The sequence below is a fragment of the Phyllobates terribilis genome, unplaced genomic scaffold (genome assembly GCF_046119375.1).
Source record: "Phyllobates terribilis strain yellow unplaced genomic scaffold, ASM4611937v1 Scaffold_1__5_contigs__length_1240528914, whole genome shotgun sequence".
In the NCBI taxonomy this organism is placed as follows: Eukaryota; Metazoa; Chordata; class Amphibia; order Anura; family Dendrobatidae; genus Phyllobates; species Phyllobates terribilis.
The window spans coordinates 1,021,063,910-1,021,085,135 of NW_027362761.1; positions in this window are offsets into that span (position 1 = coordinate 1,021,063,910).

A 21,226-nucleotide genomic window follows, 5' to 3' on the forward strand; every position below is an offset into this window, starting at 1 on the left:
CTAACATCCAGCCTCTGCCTTTCAGGCTTCACCAGGCCTCACCAGGCTAACAGTGTCCCACACGGGAGCAGGCCTCACGCCTTACACACACCTGTTTCAAAACTACCAGGGTTTATATATCTTCCAGTGCACACACAGGACCTGTGCAATGTCAGTCATGTGACCAGTCACCTGGGGGAGGTACATGGTCGGCCAAAACACACCCTGGACCATTACAGTAATGCCGCAAGCTGCTGCATTACAAGATAAATTAAAAAAGTATTCAAAATATAATAAGACACCATTAATATTAAAGGTAAAAAGCACATGCCTTTACAAAATAGATTAGGACCCAAAAATGTAGGTAGAATCACTTCACAAAAGCAAGTACCTGCTACTTGCCGCTTTTTTCAGGTGGCACACATCTAATATTAGACTAACAGAGCTATGTAGTGGGCTAATTATTTTATTTTACCCTATCACACATTTTGGTAGGTAAACAGCTGTGTTTAAGTTTCAGGATTCTAGAGCTTTCTCATAAAAAAATATTTGGCTTGCGCATTAAAAAATACAGGAATCACACTTTGTGACATTCAGGCGTTGAATTCAGATTTTTGCTTTGGCTGCACAATTAGCAATGAGGGCTTTAATACTGACCCCCATTGCTGCACTCTGTGAAAACTAGAAAACAAATACAGCTATTAAGGTGCTGTTACTGCAGTATTTCACAGATTAATCAATTTACAGTCACACAAAGAGACTGTACAGCTACAGCAGTTTTTTATATATCACTTGAATCTTTGGATTTGTATTTACAAACTGCAACGATTACTTCCATTTTCAATCCGGTACATTAGGTAAGTAGTACATCATAATCACATTAAGTCTTTTTCTATCCCTATGCTGTGCTCTGAGCTCCTATCCCTACTTAGTACAAGCATAAAATGGTGTTCCTTAGCCAGCCCCTATCTTTTATACTGGCTGTAATATCCCACTTTGATTGGCTGGGCTAGACCATGTGATGTGGTTGCTGGAGGGCTTTATAGATTAGCCCATGGGACTGACTGCACCTGACGCAATTAGCAAGTTAACTAAGTCTTCAGCAGTGTGTTTATGGTGGGCATTTTTTTTCCCGATCCTCGTGAATAAAGGAAATTTGATTTGAACTCGATCCACTGTGATTCGATTTGTTCATCTCTATTTAATACTCTATTCCATATTTATAATTTAGTTACCTTATGGGGATTAATGGTTTTATAAATTACAAAGCCCAATTAAAAGGTAAATAAGAAGTACATTTGTATTTTTATTTTTTTTTTTTATAAATTAATTGTTATAAGTGAAGATAAGAAACTTTGTAATACATTTTATTAAAGAAAAATGCCTCCTTCCCAACTTATTATTCACTTTTTGCCTCCTTGCACTGATCATTCTTTCTCATAAACTGCTCATGTCTGTTTACAAATCTGTTTGCAGTGGGGGATTAAATTACACATTATGCCTATAAATGCCTATGGTGTGGGGAAGAGGGAGACATTGGAGGGAGAAAAAGGCTGAGCACACAAATGGAAAATGCCACGTCTTCTATTCCGAAGTAGAGAAAACTATTACAGATGCATTATGCTAGACAAATATGGGCCAGAAATAGTGTTATTACTACTATTACTATAACAACGTATTCTGAAACATTACCTGAAAGTGCAGTTATATCTCAATTATTTGACCAAGTCAAATATCTTAAATCTGACGTGTCACTTTGTGCGGTAATAACTGTGGAATGTTTCAACATATCCCGGCAATTCTGAGACTGTTAGTTCATGACACATTGTAGTTTATGTAGTTTTTGTTAGTGGTAAATTTAGATTGATATATTATTAGCTTATTTATGAAAATATTGAAAATTCTATTACAATTTTGCAAAAATTAGAACATTTCTACTTTCAATGTTTATATCCTTAAACCAGATATTCACACCTCAGAAAAAAATATAAATAACATTTCCTTTATGTCTTCTTTACTTCAGCATCATTTTTCTAATGTCCTTGTATTTTGTAAGTGTGACGCTCACAGCCCTCACCCTGGGAAGTGGGGTTTTACTCGGAGCAGGGTCGGTGTAGGTGTCTCAGGGTTGCAGTCGTGGCCCGGACGCAGTCCGTGCCCAGGGCGGTCACAATAAAAGATGTTTAATGGGCTTTCAAGGTTGAGTGGTATTTTCCGACTACGCCACCTACGGTTCCCGGTGATAAGCACCAGCACTGCTCCAGTCCACTGAGGCCAGTGTTACAGGCAGCTAAGATGGGACGGCTCCCCGCAGGCGGAGCGGGCCTCAGGGCAGTGTGGTGAGGAATGGTGGGTGCAGTGCCGCGCAGGAAATAACAGGCTGAAGCGGGGTGTGAAGTCATCCAGGGTTTTTACTCACTTGATGAAGTTTCAGACGCAAAGCTTCCCTCTGCTCCTCACGGCGTGCTGCGGCCACCAGGAAGGGGGGTCCAGCACTTTCCAGATAGATCAGGAGCACCTGTCGAGACCCCTCTGGTGTGTGTGTTCCTCTCCTAGGTGAGTTCTCCCACTGAGTCTTCACTTGACTGTTTGTGTGGTTAGAACTAGGTGTAAGGCCGGGTCCCACTGGATAAACGCAGGTAGAGAGGTACAGGTGGCATATGCCGCTCCGTCCGTATCCCTCCTGGGATCCACTAAGCCTCCAGGCTTTTCTGACTGAGACGTGAAGTGACAAAGTCAGATATCGGGGGCCGGTCACCCCTCTTGCAGCAGGAGTCCCTCTGACTAGGCCAGAATAAAGAGTACAGGTGGTGTATGCCGCTCCGTCTGCATCCCGCTGGGATCCTTTTGCCTGTGGAGCTTGTCTCTTCTGCTCCCCTCCAGGCCTTCTTAGGTAGGGACCTTGACCGGGTAGAGGCAGTGGTTAACTCTAACCCGCTCCTCATCTCAAGGCCAGAGTACGAGGACCGTGTATCTTCGATAGACTGCAGGTTCTTAGCAGAAAGCAACAATCAGCGATGAAAATCACAATCAAAGACCTTGAACCTAAGATGGCTGTAGATTAAATATGAATTGGTAAGTGTACCATAAAAGTGTGTTCTCCACCCTCACCCACTACATGGTTCCCCCTATCTTTTGGTTCCCCCCATCTCCTATAGCCCGGGCCGGGGCAGCGCCCTGGTGCTTTTAGGCCCCATACAGGACAGGAGTGGTGTAGTGTTGAATGGTGAAGTGGTGTCCTGAGAGTTGCTCCATCCTTACCTGGAAGAGGAGATACCACACCTCAGGCTGAGGTGCAGTACCCCTGTGGCGACTGAACCCTCAGGGGCGCCACATAAGGATGTTGGAAAGTTTAAAAGTTTAGCAGCAATGTTTCGTTTTTTTTTGTTTTTTTTAAAAAGTAAGAAAAATGGCTGGAAAGGAGCAGTTCTGAGGAGGGAGGAAGGTAATAAAAACCAACAAAACACTTACACTAAATAGATGTGTTGAATATTGACAACCTTGTTACAGCTCAATCAGCCTGCTGCCACCAGGTTCGGGCATCCACATCAGTTGCCGTATTGTAAGACAGCTGAAAAAATGTACTGAAAACACAAGTTAGGCATTAGGATTAATGTGATTAGGTGTCACTGACACCTAACCCTAGCTTTAGTAATGAAGAGGTGTCAGCCTTCAATGTAAGTACATGGAGCATCAGAACAAGGCTTCACATTGTGGTGACATCACTGAGAAGAGAAGTGGAATAGAACTGTATCCTGGAGGAAGCAGCAGTAGGTGAATATATTAATATACTCACAATACACAACATACACATATACACAGATTTAACAAAAAAATAAATTAATGGGAGGCTTTCTTGACAGAGCCAAGGCTTGCATCCTAGGGCTGGTGATTCATCTGGATCCGCCCGCTCTCAAACTCTGGTTACAAAAAATTGAGGACCTTCGACCTCAGTTCCCATATAACCGCCACAACATCTATTTCCAGCCTTAGCATTACTGCTTTTTATGCCAGAACTCTGTGACTCAGTGACTTCCTTTCTTTTGGGTAATAGTCCAAGTCTGATGGGTGTGGAAAGAGTAGAGGAGATTGAAACCCCTCTCCCCCTTTCCCACCCAACCTTCATTTACCTCCCCCTTTTGTATTTATTTCTGTTTCACTTTCTAAAAAAAATGTCCTATTTCTGTATGTTTAGTTGAATAGCTTTTCACATTAGAAACATGAGAGCCCCACCCTTACCTTTCTGATTTTTGATGCTATTGTCTGTATTGTTAAAATGTTAAATAAAATAAGTAAAAAATAAAACAAAAAAAATCTCACCCGTACAACCTCCTTGACCTGACTGCATCCAGAACACCCCCAAACAATCATTTTACAGCTACTGGACCAGATATACTCCATCCTATTAAATACATGGTGTTACAACTCTCCTGTTAGTTTTTTTTTAGTTTGCTGGTCACATGACCAGTTTTGCCTATTTAATCTGGCTCCGCCCTCCTGGCATTGCTGGACTTCATTTGTATTTACTACTGTTGAGCTAGCTTGGTGCTCTGTTGCCGTTCTCTGTTAGTTTTGCTAGGTCTTCTGACCTCGTTACTTTTTGTTGTGTGTTTGTCTTTGACGATTTCTGCTAGGAGGTGTCCAACTTTTCCCAGTCCCTAGTTCTTGTAGGGATTCCTCCCTCACATCTATAGGTCTTCGTACAGACTAGCCGAGGACTTTAGCGGGTCTGATCGCAGGATCAGGTTCCCCGTTACATCGTAGGGATCTAGTTTAGTTCTATTGTAGGGACAGATCTCCTGTCTTTCCTTAGTCTCTGTAGCAGATCATAACAGTAAGTCCAGCCATAAAAAAAAAAAAAAAATTTCTCTAAGGAAAGACCTCCAGTTTTCCATCATGGTCTCGGTGCAAGATTTGGCTCAACGCTTGCAGGGACTCTCTCTGGAGGTGGCCAAGCTCCAACAACACGTGAGTAGCTGTTCTGGAGCGCATTTTGTGGAACCAAAGGTACGTCTGCCTGATCTATTTTTTGGCGAACAACAAGATTTTTTTTCTTTTAAAAATGCTTGTCTATTATATTTTCGTTTGAGACCCGGATCCTCTGGTGATGAATCACAGCGCATAGGGTTCAGAATGTCACTTTTGCGCAAAGATCCTCAGGGATGGGAGTTCTCTCTCCAACCTAGTGATCAGTGCTTTAGATCAGTGGATAGTTTTTTTTCTGCTTTGAGTTTATTGTACGATGATCCTGATCGTGTCTCATCTGCTGAGTCTGAATTAAGACGTTTGAGGCAGGGATCAGGTAATGTGGAAAAATATTGTTCTCACTTCCGTCGGTGGTCTGCCCAGGTGGGGTGGAACGATTCAGCTTTGAAAAGCTTGTTTCTTGCAGGGCTAGGTGAAAGGGTTAAGGATTTACTGATTGCTTATCCCACACCTGGAAACTTGCAGGAGGCAATGCAATTAGCTATACGGGTGGACAGGAGACTGCGTGCAAGGGTTAATGAGAGCAAATCCTCTGCTATGTCAGCTTCGAGTCCTGAGAGGTTCAGTGCTGACAATGGTGAGCCGATGGAAATTGGGGCGATGACACCCCGCTCTCAGGAAAAAGACCGCCGACTTTCTGAAGGCTTGTGTTTCTATTGCGGAAATTCTGGTCATTTGATTAAGAGCTGTGTGCTTCATATGAAGAAAGAAAAAAAAATGGTCAGTCATGCCCGTATTGCCTGTTTAAATTCTAAGGGAGTATTCCTATCTGCCACTACTGCTGCTCAGGATGAATTAATTGAATTTCGGGTATTTGTGGATTATGGATCTACTCTGAATGTGATTGATGGGGGATTCTTGGAAAAACTTAGATTAGAACCTAAAACTTTGTCATCCCCTATTGCTGTGGTTTCTGTCGATGGCTCTCCCTTGAAGAGTGTTACTCACAAGGTCTGTGAATTTCCCTTCACTATTAATGGTATTCATCAAGAGAATTTGGATTTGGTGGTATTGGATAATTTGCCTTCTCCAGTAATATTGGGGTTACCCTGGTTAAAATTGCACAATCCTGTACTGGATTGGTCTACCAATGAAATTAAGTCCTGTAGCCCTAAGTGTTATGACAAGTGTTGTAACGGGCGCATTGCTGCTGTGGATAGAGGGGAATTGCCTGTACCAATTCAGGATTTTTGGAGAGTTTTTTCTGAGGAGGAGTCGCAGGTTTTGCCTCCCCATAGAGACTATGATTGTACCATTAAATTTGTCCCTGGAGCGACTCTTCCTAAGAGTCGTTTATTTAATCTTACTATTCCTGAGAGAAAGGCTTTGGAGGAATACATACAGACAAGCTTGGCCGCTGGTCACATTAGGCCTTCCAAGTAGTGTTGAGCCACCCCCGTAGTGTTCGAGTTCGGTTCGGTTCGTCGAGCACCCGTGTGTTCGCCGAACTGTTCGTCGAACTGTTCGTCGAACACCTTCGAACACCGTTAAAACCAATGGCAGGCAAACAAAAACACATAGAAACACATAGAAAACACCTTCAAAGGTGTCCAAAAGCTGACAAACTGCTCAGAAGACACAACTAACACATGGAAAAGTGACAAGTACATATAGTCATGCGAAAAGAAAAGAGGTGGAGGAGTAAAAGGAGGGGGAGACACAGATATAGGCATGTCATGCCCTTCTAAAATCCAAAAAGTGAGAAGCCGACACGTTCAGTCCGCTCCTGCCCGTGCCACCTCCGCGTCGCCGGGTTTGTGCCAGAGCCGCGGTGAACCCTGACGGCCAGCCCCCCTCTCCCAATACTGGTGCCTGTCCACTGGTGGGTCGAGCGAGCCCCCCTGTGGTGGAGGCAGCTCTAAGCTTTTTAATTTAAATTGTCTCTCTAATTTGAATGAATACACTTTAAATCCATTTACAAGGATCTATTGGAGGGCAAGTCTCATGCCAGCAGCCGCGTAATTCCAGCTCCAGTAGCACCCACTAAAGCTGCTGCAGTTAAAAAGCTTTTATAAGGATCGAGCTCGGCTGTCCACCGCAAGGCATCCTACTGCCAGTCCCAGCCCCTATGCCTTGGGGTGCCTCCTGATGCTCTTCACTGAGTATCCCGTGGTCCCGAACCATTTCCTTTGAAAAAATTAAGTGTCCAAACTACAGGTGGTGTAGCTTGCTTAACAGCCGGGATAATCCGCTGACTAGCAGACACTGCTACTAGGCACAAAGTATTTCCTGGGCTAGATGCAGTTAAAAATTTGTAATTAGATACTCTCGTTGGATGCTGAGAAAGCATTCCATAGAGTCTCCTGGCACGCCATATATGATTCTCTTAAAAAGCTTGGGGTAGGGGTCTAGGGGACCCTTTTATAGCCAAAATCACGGCCCTGTATCGCAATACGTCACCTAGGCTGAAGATAAATGGAACTGTAGCACCCTGAGGGCTCGGTTGCTACAGAGGTATTGCACCTCACCCAGAGGTGTGATATCTCACTCTCAGGTAAGGATGTAGTGTGGATCAGGACCCGACACCTGCATGTATTACACCACATTGCGGTGGGGCAGGGCGACCAATATGCCCCTGAGATGGGCACGACAGTCCCTGTCCCTGGCTGGAGTGGGGGGAGGGAACACTGAGGAAGGGGAACCCTGTAGTGCAGGAGCAGGGAGGAAGCAGTTCCTGGGTGCATTGAGAAGGGAGTATAAAAGGTGGGCACCATCTTAGTTCAGTGCAGAGAAGTCTGAGCAGAAGTGGCAGGGAGCAGGGGCTCTGCATGAGCTCTGCTCCGGAGGCGGGCCTATTAACAGAGGCCCAGGCCTGGAAGAGGGAGAAGGAAGGAAGAGGAGCGGAGAAGGCTCCAGGAACGAGAAACGAAGGGATCCCAGGGGTGCGGACGGGCGAGTTGCCACCGCACGCCCGAATCCACCTGCGTGGAGGGGTCAGGCCAAAGGGGGAGACCGGTCCCCGAAACTAGTGGAGGCAGGAAACGACCCTCAGCTAGAAAAAGGAGGCTGTGACATTTTATGTGGCGCAGCCCCTCGCTACACCAGCTAGGAAGGCACCACATAGGGTCAGGGAAACTGGCGCCAAGTTTACCAAGAGGAGGCCCGAGGCAGCCGGACAGAAGGGTTGGTAAGAAAGGCCAGACAAAGGACACACAAAGGGGGTCCTGTGAAGCGCTCCAAAGTTATCTGGGAGTTGTCTGAGCCCCTCACCTGGTGAGCACAGTACAACGTGGGCAGCCGTTACCTGCAGACGTGGTCTGGATAATAAGAACTGTGAGTAAAGGCCCTGAACTGCATCACTGACTCCGTGTCGTTACTGCTGCTGCCCTGCACCATCACCACCATCCTCCGCATACACTGCCCTGAGGCTATACTCCTCCCGTGGGGAGTTATGCTACGCTCTGCTGCACCCACAACACCAGCCTCAGTGGTCTGCCCTGTAGCGGCGGTTCACTCTGACCGCAATCCACGGGTGGCGTAGTCGGACATTTAAACATCAAAACCACATAAATAGTTCCGCCACTGGTTTGACCGCCCTGAGCCACGGAACTGGGTCGCCGCCACGAAGACTACAACCACCAGCATCCACCAAAAAGGGTCCGGCTCCGGGTGTCCCAAGGCCCATGGGGTGCGTCAGAACATTTTTATCACCTTTCATAATACCAATGGGACAAGGCAGGGATGTCCTCTGTCCCCTCTCTTATACATCCTAGTGACGGAGCACCTGCTCTCATCAATTCGCCATAACCCCAATATTAGGTGGATTGAGGTGGGAGGCACCGAGTACAAGTGCTCTCTATTTGCTGATGATGTCCTACTATATATCACTCAATCACATATATCCATCCCTGCTGTTATGGCTGAAATAGATCACTTTGTTACATGGTCAAATTTTAAAATCAATGCAGCGAAGTCTGAGGCCCTGGATGTCTCCCTCCCCAAATCCATACAGGATTCCATCCAGTCCAACTTTCCCTTTGCCTGGCCCTCACAGGGTATCAAATACTTAGGAATTCCTATTCATAGAGACCTCTCCCATCTATGTTATCTTAATTTTGGGCCCTTTATTGAACAACTCCATACAGACCACGGTTGGCAAGTTAGAACTGTAAGATTCACTACGTGAACCACTGGTGTTTTGTGGAAAAGCACATGTACACTGTGTTCCAAATTATTATGCAAAAAGTGTTTAGGAGTGATAAGGGAAGAATTTGTTTGTTTGTCAGTTAAACTCATTGATGGTGATGTGTGTCAGTGCTCTTTATATCACTGTAAGCAATTGCAGACACCTGTGCTAATTAGTTTGGCAGGTGTGTCCAATGAAAGGCAAGACTACTTAAGAAGGCTGTCTCACATTATTAAGCAGCCTACATTTTCTGCCAAAATGGGAAAGAAAAAGGATGTGTTGGCTGCTGAGAAGCAACAAATTGTGGAGTGTTTAGGTCAAGGCATGACTACAATCAACATTGTGCGATGATCAGGATGAAGTGTCTTGGCAATCAAGAAGTATGTAGCTGATTCACAGTACACACGTGTGCGTGCTGATAAGGGCAAATTGAGGACTCTTTCCTACAGGCAATTACGTCAGGTTGAAAGAGCAGCGGCAAAAAAGCCTTGTCATAGCAGCAGACAAGTTTTTGAAGCTGCTGGTGCCTCCAAAGTCCCCCGAACAACAAGATGCAGGGTCCTTCAGAGGTTTGCAGCTGTGCATACGCCATCCTGTCGACCTCCTCTATCCACTTCACACAAGCAGAAACGGCTCCAGTGGGCCAAACATTACATGAAGACTGATTTCAAAACTGTTTTGTTCACGGATGAGTGCCGTGCAGCGCTCGATGGTCCAGATGGATGGAGTGGAGGATGGCTGGTTGATGGACACCCCACGCAAACACGGCTACAGCACCAACAAGGAGGAGGTGGAGTAATGTTTTGGGCTGGAATCATGAGGAGAGAGATTGTCGGCCCCTTTAGGATCCCTGAAGGCGCTAAAGATGAACTCCATAATGTATGTGGATTTTCTCAAACAGCACTTCCTGCCATGGTTCAAGAAGAAGAACCGTGTATTTCACAGCAAGATCATTTTTTTGCATGATAATGCACCATCTCATGCTGCACATAAAACATCTGCATCTCTGGCTGATATGGGCATAAAAGGGGACAAACTTATGGTGTGACCCCCATGCTCCCCTGACCTCTACCCCATTCAGAACCTTTGGAGCATCATTAAATGGAGTGTCTATGATGGCGGGAGGCAGTTCACATCTAAGCAACAGCTCTGGGAGGGTATTCTGTCCTCATGCAAAACAATTGAAGCAGAAACCATCCAAAACCTGACAAATTCAATGGACGAGAGAGTTCAGAAGCTCCTTTCGAACAAGGGGTCCTATGTGAAAATGTAACATCACCTAGAATAAAGTTTTGAGTTGAAAACTGTTTGATTTCAGTTTCTAACAACCTGCTAATGCTTATAATTTCAAAAATGACCATTTTTTTGGTCTTTATTAAAATGAAAAGGTTGATCGAAAAGTTTGGGGGATCTAAGAGTGTGGCAACCCAGTAGTCATGATTACTTCGAATTCTGACAATATGAGGGTCATGCTGCAGGTAGTGCAGCAAGAAGGCACTTATGTGTCTTGCGCATCTCGGAGCCCCAAAATTATTTTCCGGGCTAGATGCAGCTAAAAATTATTATTAATTTTAAATCTGGTGAAGCTTTAGTATAGATGGCCTAATAGGATCAGTGCTGCACACTGCTACAAAGCCCAAATTATTTTCCAGTCAAGATACAGATAAACATGATTAGTAATTTTAAATCTGGTGGAGCTTATTATAGAAGGCCTAATAGAATCAGTGCTGCACACTGCTACAAAGCCCAAATTATTTTCCAGCCAAGATACAGATAAACATGATTAGTAATTTGAAAGCTTAAAACGGTTGGTAGGGTGATTTTAAAAAATCATCAAGCTTTTACTCTCCCCAGGATGACACAGGGGTAGAAAAGTCGTTTCGGATCCATGATTTGTTCATCTTTATGAACGTGAGTCTGTCTACATTATCAGTGGAGAGCCGCGTGCGCTTATCTGTCAGCACACCACCAGCAGCGCTGAACACACGTTCAGACAGAACGCTGGCTGCGGGGCATGACAAGATCTCCAAGGCGTAAGTGGCTAGCTCCGGCCATTTATCCAGATTGGAAGCCCAAAAAGAGCAAGGGTCCAGTGACACAGTCATGGCTTCAATGTTTACTTGGAGATACTCCTGTACCATCGTCTCTAGGCGTTGACTATGTGTCAGACTTCTTGTCTCCTGTGGCCTTGCAAGGGATGGGCTAAAAAAGTGGTGAAATGATTCCGCAAAATTGATGTTACCAGCAGATACTGTGGTTCTGTTACGGTTTGAGTGCTGAACACTTGATGGTCCCACGGTTGGCAAGTTGGAACTGTGAGATTCACTACGTGCACCACTGGTATTTTGTGGAAAAGCACATGTAAGATTCTGCAACAGTCTCTGCTGATACTCCTGCATGCGTGCATCCCTTTTTATGGCAGGAATAATATCTGCAAATTTACTTTTGTACCGGGGATCTAACAGTGTGGCAACCCAGTAGTCAGGATTATTTCTAATTCTCACAATTCGAGGGTCATGTTGCAGGTAGTGCAGCAAGAAGGCACTCATGTGTGTTGCGCATCCAGGAGCACCAAGTCCCTGTTGTGTTGGTGGCGAGGTAACAATCATGCTTCCTTCCTCTGTAGTCTCCCCCCAACCTCGCACAACAGAAATGTGATCAAGGTCTCCCTCATCTGATGAGTCTTCCATCAGTTCGTCCTCCACTTCTTCCTGGGCTCCTGCACCTTCCTCACTAGTTTGGCTGCTACCATGCGCCCTGGTAAAACCATCTCCCCCACCCTCACATGCCTGCCGCCTTGGTGCTGCCGACCGTCTGGACCTTGCAGATGTTAGCCCTTCCGCATACAACTCCTCCTCCTCTACTTCCTCCACCTCCTCTTGTGCCACCACCTGACTCCGAATTCTGTTTAACATGTGCTCCAGCATGTAAATCACCGGAATAGTCATGCTGATAATGGCATCGTCAGCACTAAACATCTTCGTCGCCATTTCAAAACTGTGCAGAAGGGTGCATAGGTCCCTGATCTGAGACCACTCCTCCAGCGTGATTTGCCCCACCTCTGGATCTCGTTGGCCCAGGCTATACGTCAGAACGTATTGCACCAGGGCTTGTTGGTGCTGCCACAGTCGCTGCAACATGTGCAGAGTTGAATTCCACCGGGTAGGCACATCGCATTTTAGCCGGTGAAGTGGCAGGCCCAACGACTTCTGTAGAGATGTAAGTCACTGAGCTGCGGGATGCGAACGGCGGAAGTGAGCACACAGCGACCGTGCCCTCTGCAGAAGGCCATCTAGTTTGGGATAGTGGGCTAAAAATTGCTGGACAACCAGGTTCAACACGTGAGCCATACAAGGCACGTGTGTGACATTGCCCCGGCGAAGGGCCGCACCCAGGTTTGCAGCATTGTCGCACACGGCCTTCCCTGGTTTCAGGTCCAGTGGAGACAACCATTCATGAAATTGGTTCTCCAGAGCTGACCACAACTCCTCAGCTGTGTGACTCACATTTCCCAGACTTTTCAATGTAAAAACCGCCTGATGACGTTGAGCCCTACTGCCAGCATAGTAAGGAGGTGTGCAGGATCCCTTCTGCGCAGTTAGAAAGCTTGTGGCATGACCAGACAGGCTTTGGGTGCAGGTGGAAGACCGAGAGGAGGTTGAGGAGGCAGAAGCAGTGGAGGAACTTTGACATAAAGAGGATTGACGCACAACTCGTGGGGACGGCAAGACTTGGACAGCAGCCCCTTGTCCTGCTGTCACCATAGTTACCCAGTGCCCAGTCAGCGACATGTAACGCCCATGTCCATGCCTACTCGTCCAAGTGTCTGTGGTGAAATTCACCCTGTCACACACAGAGTTTCTCAAAGAAGCGGTGATGTTGTGTGCGACATGTTGGTGGAGCGCAGGCACACCTTTCTTTGAGAAGTAGTGCCGACTGGGCATCTGGTACTGGGGCACTGCGACGGACATAAGGTCTCGAAAATCCTCTGTGTCCACCAGGCGGAAAGGCAGCATTTCTGTAGCCAAGAGCTTGCAGATGGTGAAATTCAACCTCTTAGCTTTCTCATGGCTAGGAGGAAATGGTCTTTTACTTGTCCACATCTGAGGGACCGAGGGCTGGCTATTGTGCTTAGACGGGGTTGATAAGTGTGTCCCCGGCAAACTGCCGGTCTGTGAGGAAGATGCAGGCGGACATGTTAGGTTGCCTTGATCCAAAGGTGGTACTATCGATGTCGGACAGCGCTCAACACCAGCTGGTGTTACCACCTCCAAAGAAAATGATGACCTGTCAATCACTCTGGCTGTTGCGGGTAAAGAGGTGGCAGGTCTGCGCCCCAAAACAGGTGTGACTGCTGTCCCCCCAGTCACAGAGGATGAAGAGGTCGCGGATGCACAAGATATGGCAGACGGTGGTTGGCCCGGCCGGCTAGGCCGCATTGTAGCACACTGAGCTTCCCACTGCAACTTATGCTTCATGTCCATGTGCCGGTTCATGCATGAAGTACTCAAACTATGTATTTTTTGGCCTCTACTTAGCTTTTGCTGACAAATGTTACAGATAACACGAGTTGGGTCATCTTTATCGATCTGAAAAAATGCCCAGGCTATGCAAGGCTTAGCACCCATGCGACCTGAAGAGCCACCACAACTTGTGGTGAGAGACAGAGTTGTGTTTGAGGATGCAGTTGTTGACGTGCTTCCAGTACTATGTCTCTGTCCAGGAAGGCGCAACCTGACCTCGTCGTCACTAGCATCTTCCTCCACCTCCTCTGCTGACCTCATCTCTTGGCTGACTGTGGGTTGACAGTAAGTGGGATCTCCAACCTCATCATCATCACCCTGTGCGTTATCACACCCGTCGTCCTCAGAGCCAACCTGTTCCTGCCCTGACAAAAAACTAAAGTTGTCGCTCCAATCAGGTATTTGAGTCTTATCATCGTCTTCCTCATTGTCTCCACCAACAGGAGTTACAGTTTGGGAATGAGGGTCTACATTATGGTGAGAACCTTCTGCGTCTGGTCCTGGATCCGACTCATAAAGATTCTGGGCATCAGTGCAGATCATTTCCTCGTCTGGATTCACAGAAGCGCTGGAGTCGACCTCTGATTCCCAGGCTATAGTATGAGTAAACAGCTCTGCAGACTCAACCATCTGTTCTACCTCATACTCAGACGGGCAGCTGGAGATTTGGGAGCTGTGAGGAAGCAAGTGCGATTGGGGTGACACCTTTGAGGACTGGAGTATTTGTGATGTTGAAGTTGATGTGGAGGAGAGCCCACTTAAAGGAGCACTTGATATCCGTTGAAGCACCTGCTGTTTTTGTGCCTCATCAGGAATTTGTAGCGATTGGCGTGGCCGTAAGAAAGGGATCTTATCACATTGTCCGCTAAAAGAAGTAGACATTTTAGTTTGGCTGGAAGATGGTCTTTCTTCTACAGATGTTACTGTTGCTTTAACACCTACCCCACGGACCCCACGGACACAACCTTTTTTCCCCTTCCCAACATGCCTATTCCCCTTTCCACCAGCAGCAGGCCTTTTTCCACTCATTTTGGTGGTTAACTAATTCACAACTCTGGAGTTGTTTGCACAAAAAAACAATGGATGGGAACCGAGCAGAGCTGAGTGGCCAAACTGTGGTATTAGGCCAAAACTATTGGCTGGGCTAGATGCAGAAAAAAATTATATTCAATTTGCAACCTGATGGAGGTCAGTATAGATGGACTAATAGAACAAGTCCCACACACAGCTAGAAGCCCAAATATTTTTTCAGAGGTAGATGCAGAAAAAAAATTTATTCAGTTTGCAACCTGATGGAGGTCTGAATAGATGGATTAATAGAACAAGTCCCACACACTGCTACAAGCCCAATATTTTTTCAGAGGTAGATGCAGAAAAAAAATATATTCAGTTTGCAACCTGATGGAGGTCAGTATAGATGGACTAATAGAGAAAGTCCCACACACTGCTAGAAGGCCAAATATTTTTTCAGAGCTAGATGCAGACAAAAAATTATTTTGAATTTGCAACCTGATGGAGGTCAGTATAGGTGGACTAATAGAACAAGTCCCACACACTGCTAGAACAGGGTTCCCCAACTCCGGTCCTCAAGGCCCACCAACAGGTCATATTTTCAGGATTTCCTTAGTGTTGCTCAGGTGATGGAATTGCCTGTGCAGGTGATGTAATTATCACCTGTGCAATACGAAGGAAATCCTGAAAACATGCCCTGTTGGTGGGCCTTGAGGACTGGAGTTGGGGAACCCTGTGCTAGAAGGCCAAATATTTTTTCAGAGCTAGATGCAGAAAAAAATTATATTCAGTTTGCAACCTGATGGAGGTCTGTATAGATGGATTAATAGAACAAGTCCCACACACAGCTAGAAGCCCAAATATTTTTTCAGAGGTAGATGCAGATAAAAATTATTTTTAATTTGCAACCTGATGGAGGTCAGTATAGATGGACTAATAGAGAAAGTCCCACACACAGCTAGAAGCCCAATATTTTTTCAGAGGTAGATGCAGAAAAAAAATATATTCAGTTTGCAACCTGATGGAGGTCAGTATAGATGGACTAATAGAGAAAGTCCCACACACTGCTAGAAGGCCAAATATTTTTTCAGAGTTAGATGCAGATAAAAATTATATTCAATTTGCAACCTGATGAAGGTCAGTATAGATGGACTAATAGAACAAGTCCCACACACAGCTAGAAGCCCAAATATTTTTTCAGAGGTACTGTAGATGCAGATAAAAATTATTTTTAATTTGCAACCTGATGGAGGTCAGTATAGATGGACTAATACAACAAGTCCCACACACAGCTAGAAGCCCAATATTTTTTCAGAGGTAGATGCAGAAAAAAATATATTCAGTTTGCAACCTGATGGAGGTCAGTATAGATGGAGTAATAGAACAAGTCCCACACACAGCTAGAAGCCCAAATATTTTTTCAGAGGTAGATGCAGATAAAAATTATTTTTAATTTGCAACCTGATGGAGGTCAGTATAGGTGGACTAATAGAACAAGTCCCACACACTGCTAGAAGGCCAAATATTTTTTCAGAGCTAGATGCAGAAAAAAATTATATTCAGTTTGCAACCTGATAGAGGTCTGTATAGATGGATTAATAGAACAAGTCCCACACACAGCTAGAAGCTCAAATATTTTTTCAGAGGTAGATGCAGATAAAAATTATTTTTAATTTGCAACCTGATGGAGGTCAGTATAGATGGACTAATAGAGAAGGTCCCACACACTGCTAGAAGGCCAAATATTTTTTCAGAGCTAGATGCAGATAAAAATTATTTTTAATTTGCAACCTGATGGAGGTCAGTATAGATGGACTAATAGAGAAAGTCTCACACACTGCTAGAAGGCCAAATATTTTTTCAGAGCTAGATGCAGATAAAAATTATATTCAATTTGCAACCTGATGGAGGTCAGTATAGATGGACTAATAGAATAAGTCCCACACACAGCTAGAAGCCCAAATATTTTTTCAGAGGTACTGTAGATGCAGATAAAAATTATTTTTAATTTGCAACCTGATGGAGGTCAGTATAGATGGACTAATACAACAAGTCCCACACACAGCTAGAAGCCCAATATTTTTTCAGAGGTAGATGCAGAAAAAAATATATTCAGTTTGCAACCTGATGGAGGTCTGTATAGATGGATTAATAGAACAAGTCCCACACACAGCTAGAAGCCCAATATTTTTTCAGAGATAGATGCAGAAAAAAATATATTCAGTTTGCAACCTGATGGAGGTCAGTATTGATGGACTAATACAACAAGTCCCACACACAGCTAGAAGCCCAATATTTTTTCAGAGCTAGATGCAGAAAAAAATTATATTCAATTTGCAACCTGATGGAGGTCAGTATAGATGGACTAATAGAATGATGCTATGCCCAAAAGATTTTACTTCACTAGGTGCAGTAAAAAAATTGGTATTCTATACACAGGTGGTATATCTTGCAACACAGATAGGCTACTCCACTGACTAACACACTCTGCAATAGGCCAAAAAGGATTAGCTTTGCTAGATTCAGCCAAATGCTGTGAAAAACTTGCACAGCACTGGCACAGACCTGCCTGGCAAAAACTGATAGGAACTGATGTAACCTAGTCCTGAAAAGGACTCCAATTACAATTAGTCTTTACTCCCACAATCTATCTATTTAAGAGCACAGACTTGCCTGATAAAAGACGTAGGAAATGCTGTAACCTAGTCCTTAAAAGGACTGCAATCACAACTATTCCCTACTCCCAAGCTATCTGTAGATTTGTGCGAAAATTGGCTTGAAATTAACAAGGTATAGCGCACACAGCAACAGCGGTGCTGTCTAACACGCAGCTGCAGCAGTGAGAAAATGGTGGCGACGGGGAAAATGGCTTGGTCTTATAGGGCAAGGACATGTGACATACACTGCCAATGACACATGCCCTTGCTTGTGTGAAAAAAAGCACTTCGCTCCGTGTGTGCGCTGCTGATAGGCTGACAGATTGCACCTCCCCACTGTAAATGCGGGAAAGAGAAAAAAAAATGGAGATCTTCATTGTTCCTGCAGAGATCCATCCCCTGCCCCTCCCCCCACCCCGCTGTACACTCAAACTGCGTATTAACATTAATTTTCATCATTACTGAGAAAAAATCCAGTTATGATTTTGGTGCACGAACAGTTATCGAACATAACCTCGAACAGCCGAATTTTTCTCAAATTGTTCGTGTTCGCCGAACGGCTCGAACACCGCCCAAAACAGCTCGAATTTGAGATTGGCGAACAGTTCCAGTAGAACAACGCTCATCTCTACTTCCAAGTCTCCTGTGGCTGTTGGATTTTTTTTTGCAAAAAAAAAAGATGGCGGTTTACGTCCTTGTCTGGACTTTCGTGAGCTAATAAAATTACTGTACGCAATCCTTACCCACTGCCATTGATTCCTGATTTATTTAACCAGTTAATGGGGGCCAAGTGGTTCTCTAAAATTGATCTCCGGGGGGCATACAATTTGTTGCGCATGAAGGAGGGTGATGAATGGAAGACTGCTTTTTACACTCCTGTGGGTCATTTTGAGAATCTGGTTATGCCTTTTGGTCTCACCAATGCTCCAGCATTTTTTCAGAATCTTATTAATGATATCCTTAGACCTTTAATCGGCAAAAATGTGGTTGTGTATTTGGATGACATTTTGATTTATTCGCCTGATCTGGAGTCTCATTGGCGGAGCGTACGTGAGGTATTACAGTTATTAATGGACAATTCGCTTTTTGCTAAGCTGGAGAAATGTGAGTTCGCTGTACAGAGAATTAGTTTTTTGGGCTACATTATCTCCAGTGAAGGTTTTGAGATGGACCCGGTGAAGGTTCAGGCTGTACAGGAATGGCCTAGGCCTATTGGTTTGAAATCGATACAGAGGTTTTTGGGTTTCGCCAATTATTACAGAAAATTCATAAAAAATTTTTCTATTATTGTCAAACCGCTGACCGATCTCACCAGGAAAGGTGCTAATGCGGTTCAGTGGACTTCTGAGGCCATTGAAGCTTTTGTATTTTTAAAGGAGAGGTTCACCTCTGCTCCCATCCTTATGCAGCCTGATGTGACTAAGCCGTTTTTGGTTGAGGTTGATGCTTCTTCGGTGGGGGTTGGTGCGGTGTTGTCTCAGGAAAACAAGGATGGAGTACATCCCTGTGCCTTTTTTTCAAAAAAATTTTCCGAGACTGAACTTAATTACGATATTGGTAATCGGGAGTTGCTGGCGATTAAACTCGCATTTGAACACTGGCGTCACCTCTTGGAAGGTGCTGATTTTCCCATTCAGGTTTTCACTGATCATAAAAATCTGATCTATCTTGATGCTGCCAAGCGCTTGAATGCCCGTCAGGCTAGGTGGGCACTTTTTTTCTCGCGGTTTAATTTTTCCGTTACTTACATCCTGGGTACCAAGAATGTTAAAGCGGATGCTTTGTCTCGCAACTTTTCTCCCATGGTCGGTGTTGAGGAGGAAGAGGAGACCATTTTACAAGAAGGTGTTGTGATTGCTGCTTTGGACTCCGTTTTGGAGGATGAGATTCTTAAAGCACAGGAGAATGCCCCATCTAACACTCCCCATGGGAGGTTGTTTGTGCCTAGGACCTTTAGGAGAGATTTGTTTGTTGAGTGTCATGAGTCTCGGTTGGCAGGTCATCCAGGAATTTCTGAGACCAAGAGACTTGTGGGTCGCAGTTTTTGGTGGCCTGGATGGCAGAAGGAAGTCATTAAGTGGGTGCGCCATTGTACTGTGTGTGCTAGATCCAAGTCTTCGCATGCTCCTGCTGCGGGGTTGCTTTGCCCTCTGGAGGTTCCTAGTGCACCTTGGACACATCTGGCTATGGACTTTATTACTGACCTTCCTCCCTCTGAAGGTTTCACGGTCATCTGGGTGGTCGTGGACCGTTTTAGCAAGATGTGTCACTTGGTTCCCTTTATCAAACTGCCTTGCGCTAAGACACTCGCTAAGGCCTTTGTCAAGGAGATTGTCAGACTACATGGTGTTCCTACTGACATTGTTTCTGATAGGGGACCTCAGTTCGTGGCTCGTTTTTGGCGTGCCTTTTGTGACAGGTTGGGAGTCCATTTGTCGTTTTCATCCGGATATCATCCTGAGTCTAATGGCCAGACAGAAAGGAAGAACCAGGATGTTGAGCAGTTCTTGCGTTGTTTTGTGGCAGACAATCAAGAGGGGTGGTCTGAGTTTCTGCCACTTGCTGAATTTGCTCTTAACAACCATACATCCTCTTCTGCTGGGTGTTCGCCTTTTTTTTGTTGTTCTGGGAGACATCCGTCTTTTGGGTCATTCTCCAAATTGGTTTCGGCTGTGCCTGAGGAGGAGAGTTTTTCCGGTGATTTGGAGAGAGTTTGGACGGATGTGCGTGGTAATCTTCAGGAGGCTAACAAAAAATCTAAGAGGTACTTTGATAGGAAACGGCAAGAGGTTTTGTTTGCTGTTGGTGACATGGTTTGGTTGTCCTCTAGGAATCTGCGATTGAGGATTCCTTCTAAAAAATTGGGTCCCAAGTTCGTAGGGCCCTTTAAGGTGCTTCAGATAGTTAACCAATCTGCTGTTAGGCTGGAGGTTCCAACGTCCTGGAGGATTAATCCGGTGTTTCATGTTTCTCTGTTGAAAAAAGCTGATGTGTCGGATGGTGACGCCTCTGCCACTGTTCCTCCGGTGGTGGAGGACGGGGAATATGAAATTTCCCGCATCCTAAATTCTAGACGGTATAGAGGGAGTTTGCAGTATCTCGTCGCTTGGAAGGGTTTCGGACCTGAGGATAACTCATGGGTGAGGGCGGATGATGTTTCTGCTTCCAGACTTGTCCGAGCATTTCACAGGAGGTTTCCTGGTAAGCCTGGGCCTAGGGGATCCGGAGGATCCTCTTAGAAGAGGGGGTACTGTTACAACTCTCCTGTTAGGTTTTTTTTAGTTTGCTGGTCACATGACCAGTTTTGCCTATTTAATCTGGCTCCGCCCTCCTGGCATTGCTGGACTTCATTTGTATTTACTACTGTTGAGCTAGCTTGGTGCTCTGTTGCCGTTCTCTGTTAGTTTTGCTAGGTCTTCTGACCTCTTTACTTTTTGTTGTGTGTTTGTCTTTGACTGCTACGATTTCTGCTAGGAGGTGTCCAACTTTTCCCAGTCCCTAGTTCTTGTAGGGATTCCTCCCTCACATCTATAGGTCTTCGTACAGACTAGCCGAGGACTTTAGCGGGTCTGATCGCAGGATCAGGTTCCCCGTTACATCGTAGGGATCTAGTTTAGTTCTATTGTAGGGACAGATCTCCTGTCTTTCCTTAGTCTCTGTAGCAGATCATAACACATGGGCCCAGATTTATGCGTGCCTTTGCACCTCTTGTCTAATATCAAAAAACAAAAAAGGAATGTGACTTAAAAAAATGCAAACGATGAATCAGGGCCACGAGAAACAGAATAAAATACATGGCGGTTCTGAAGATGAGACTGCTACCAACCATGTAGGAGTAGTTCCCAAGAAGGCATAATTCCAGGTATACCAAGGACTTTTTTTGTACAACACAAGCTTTCAATATTGGAGGGGCCTGAAACTCACTGGGTTTGAACCTGATAGCA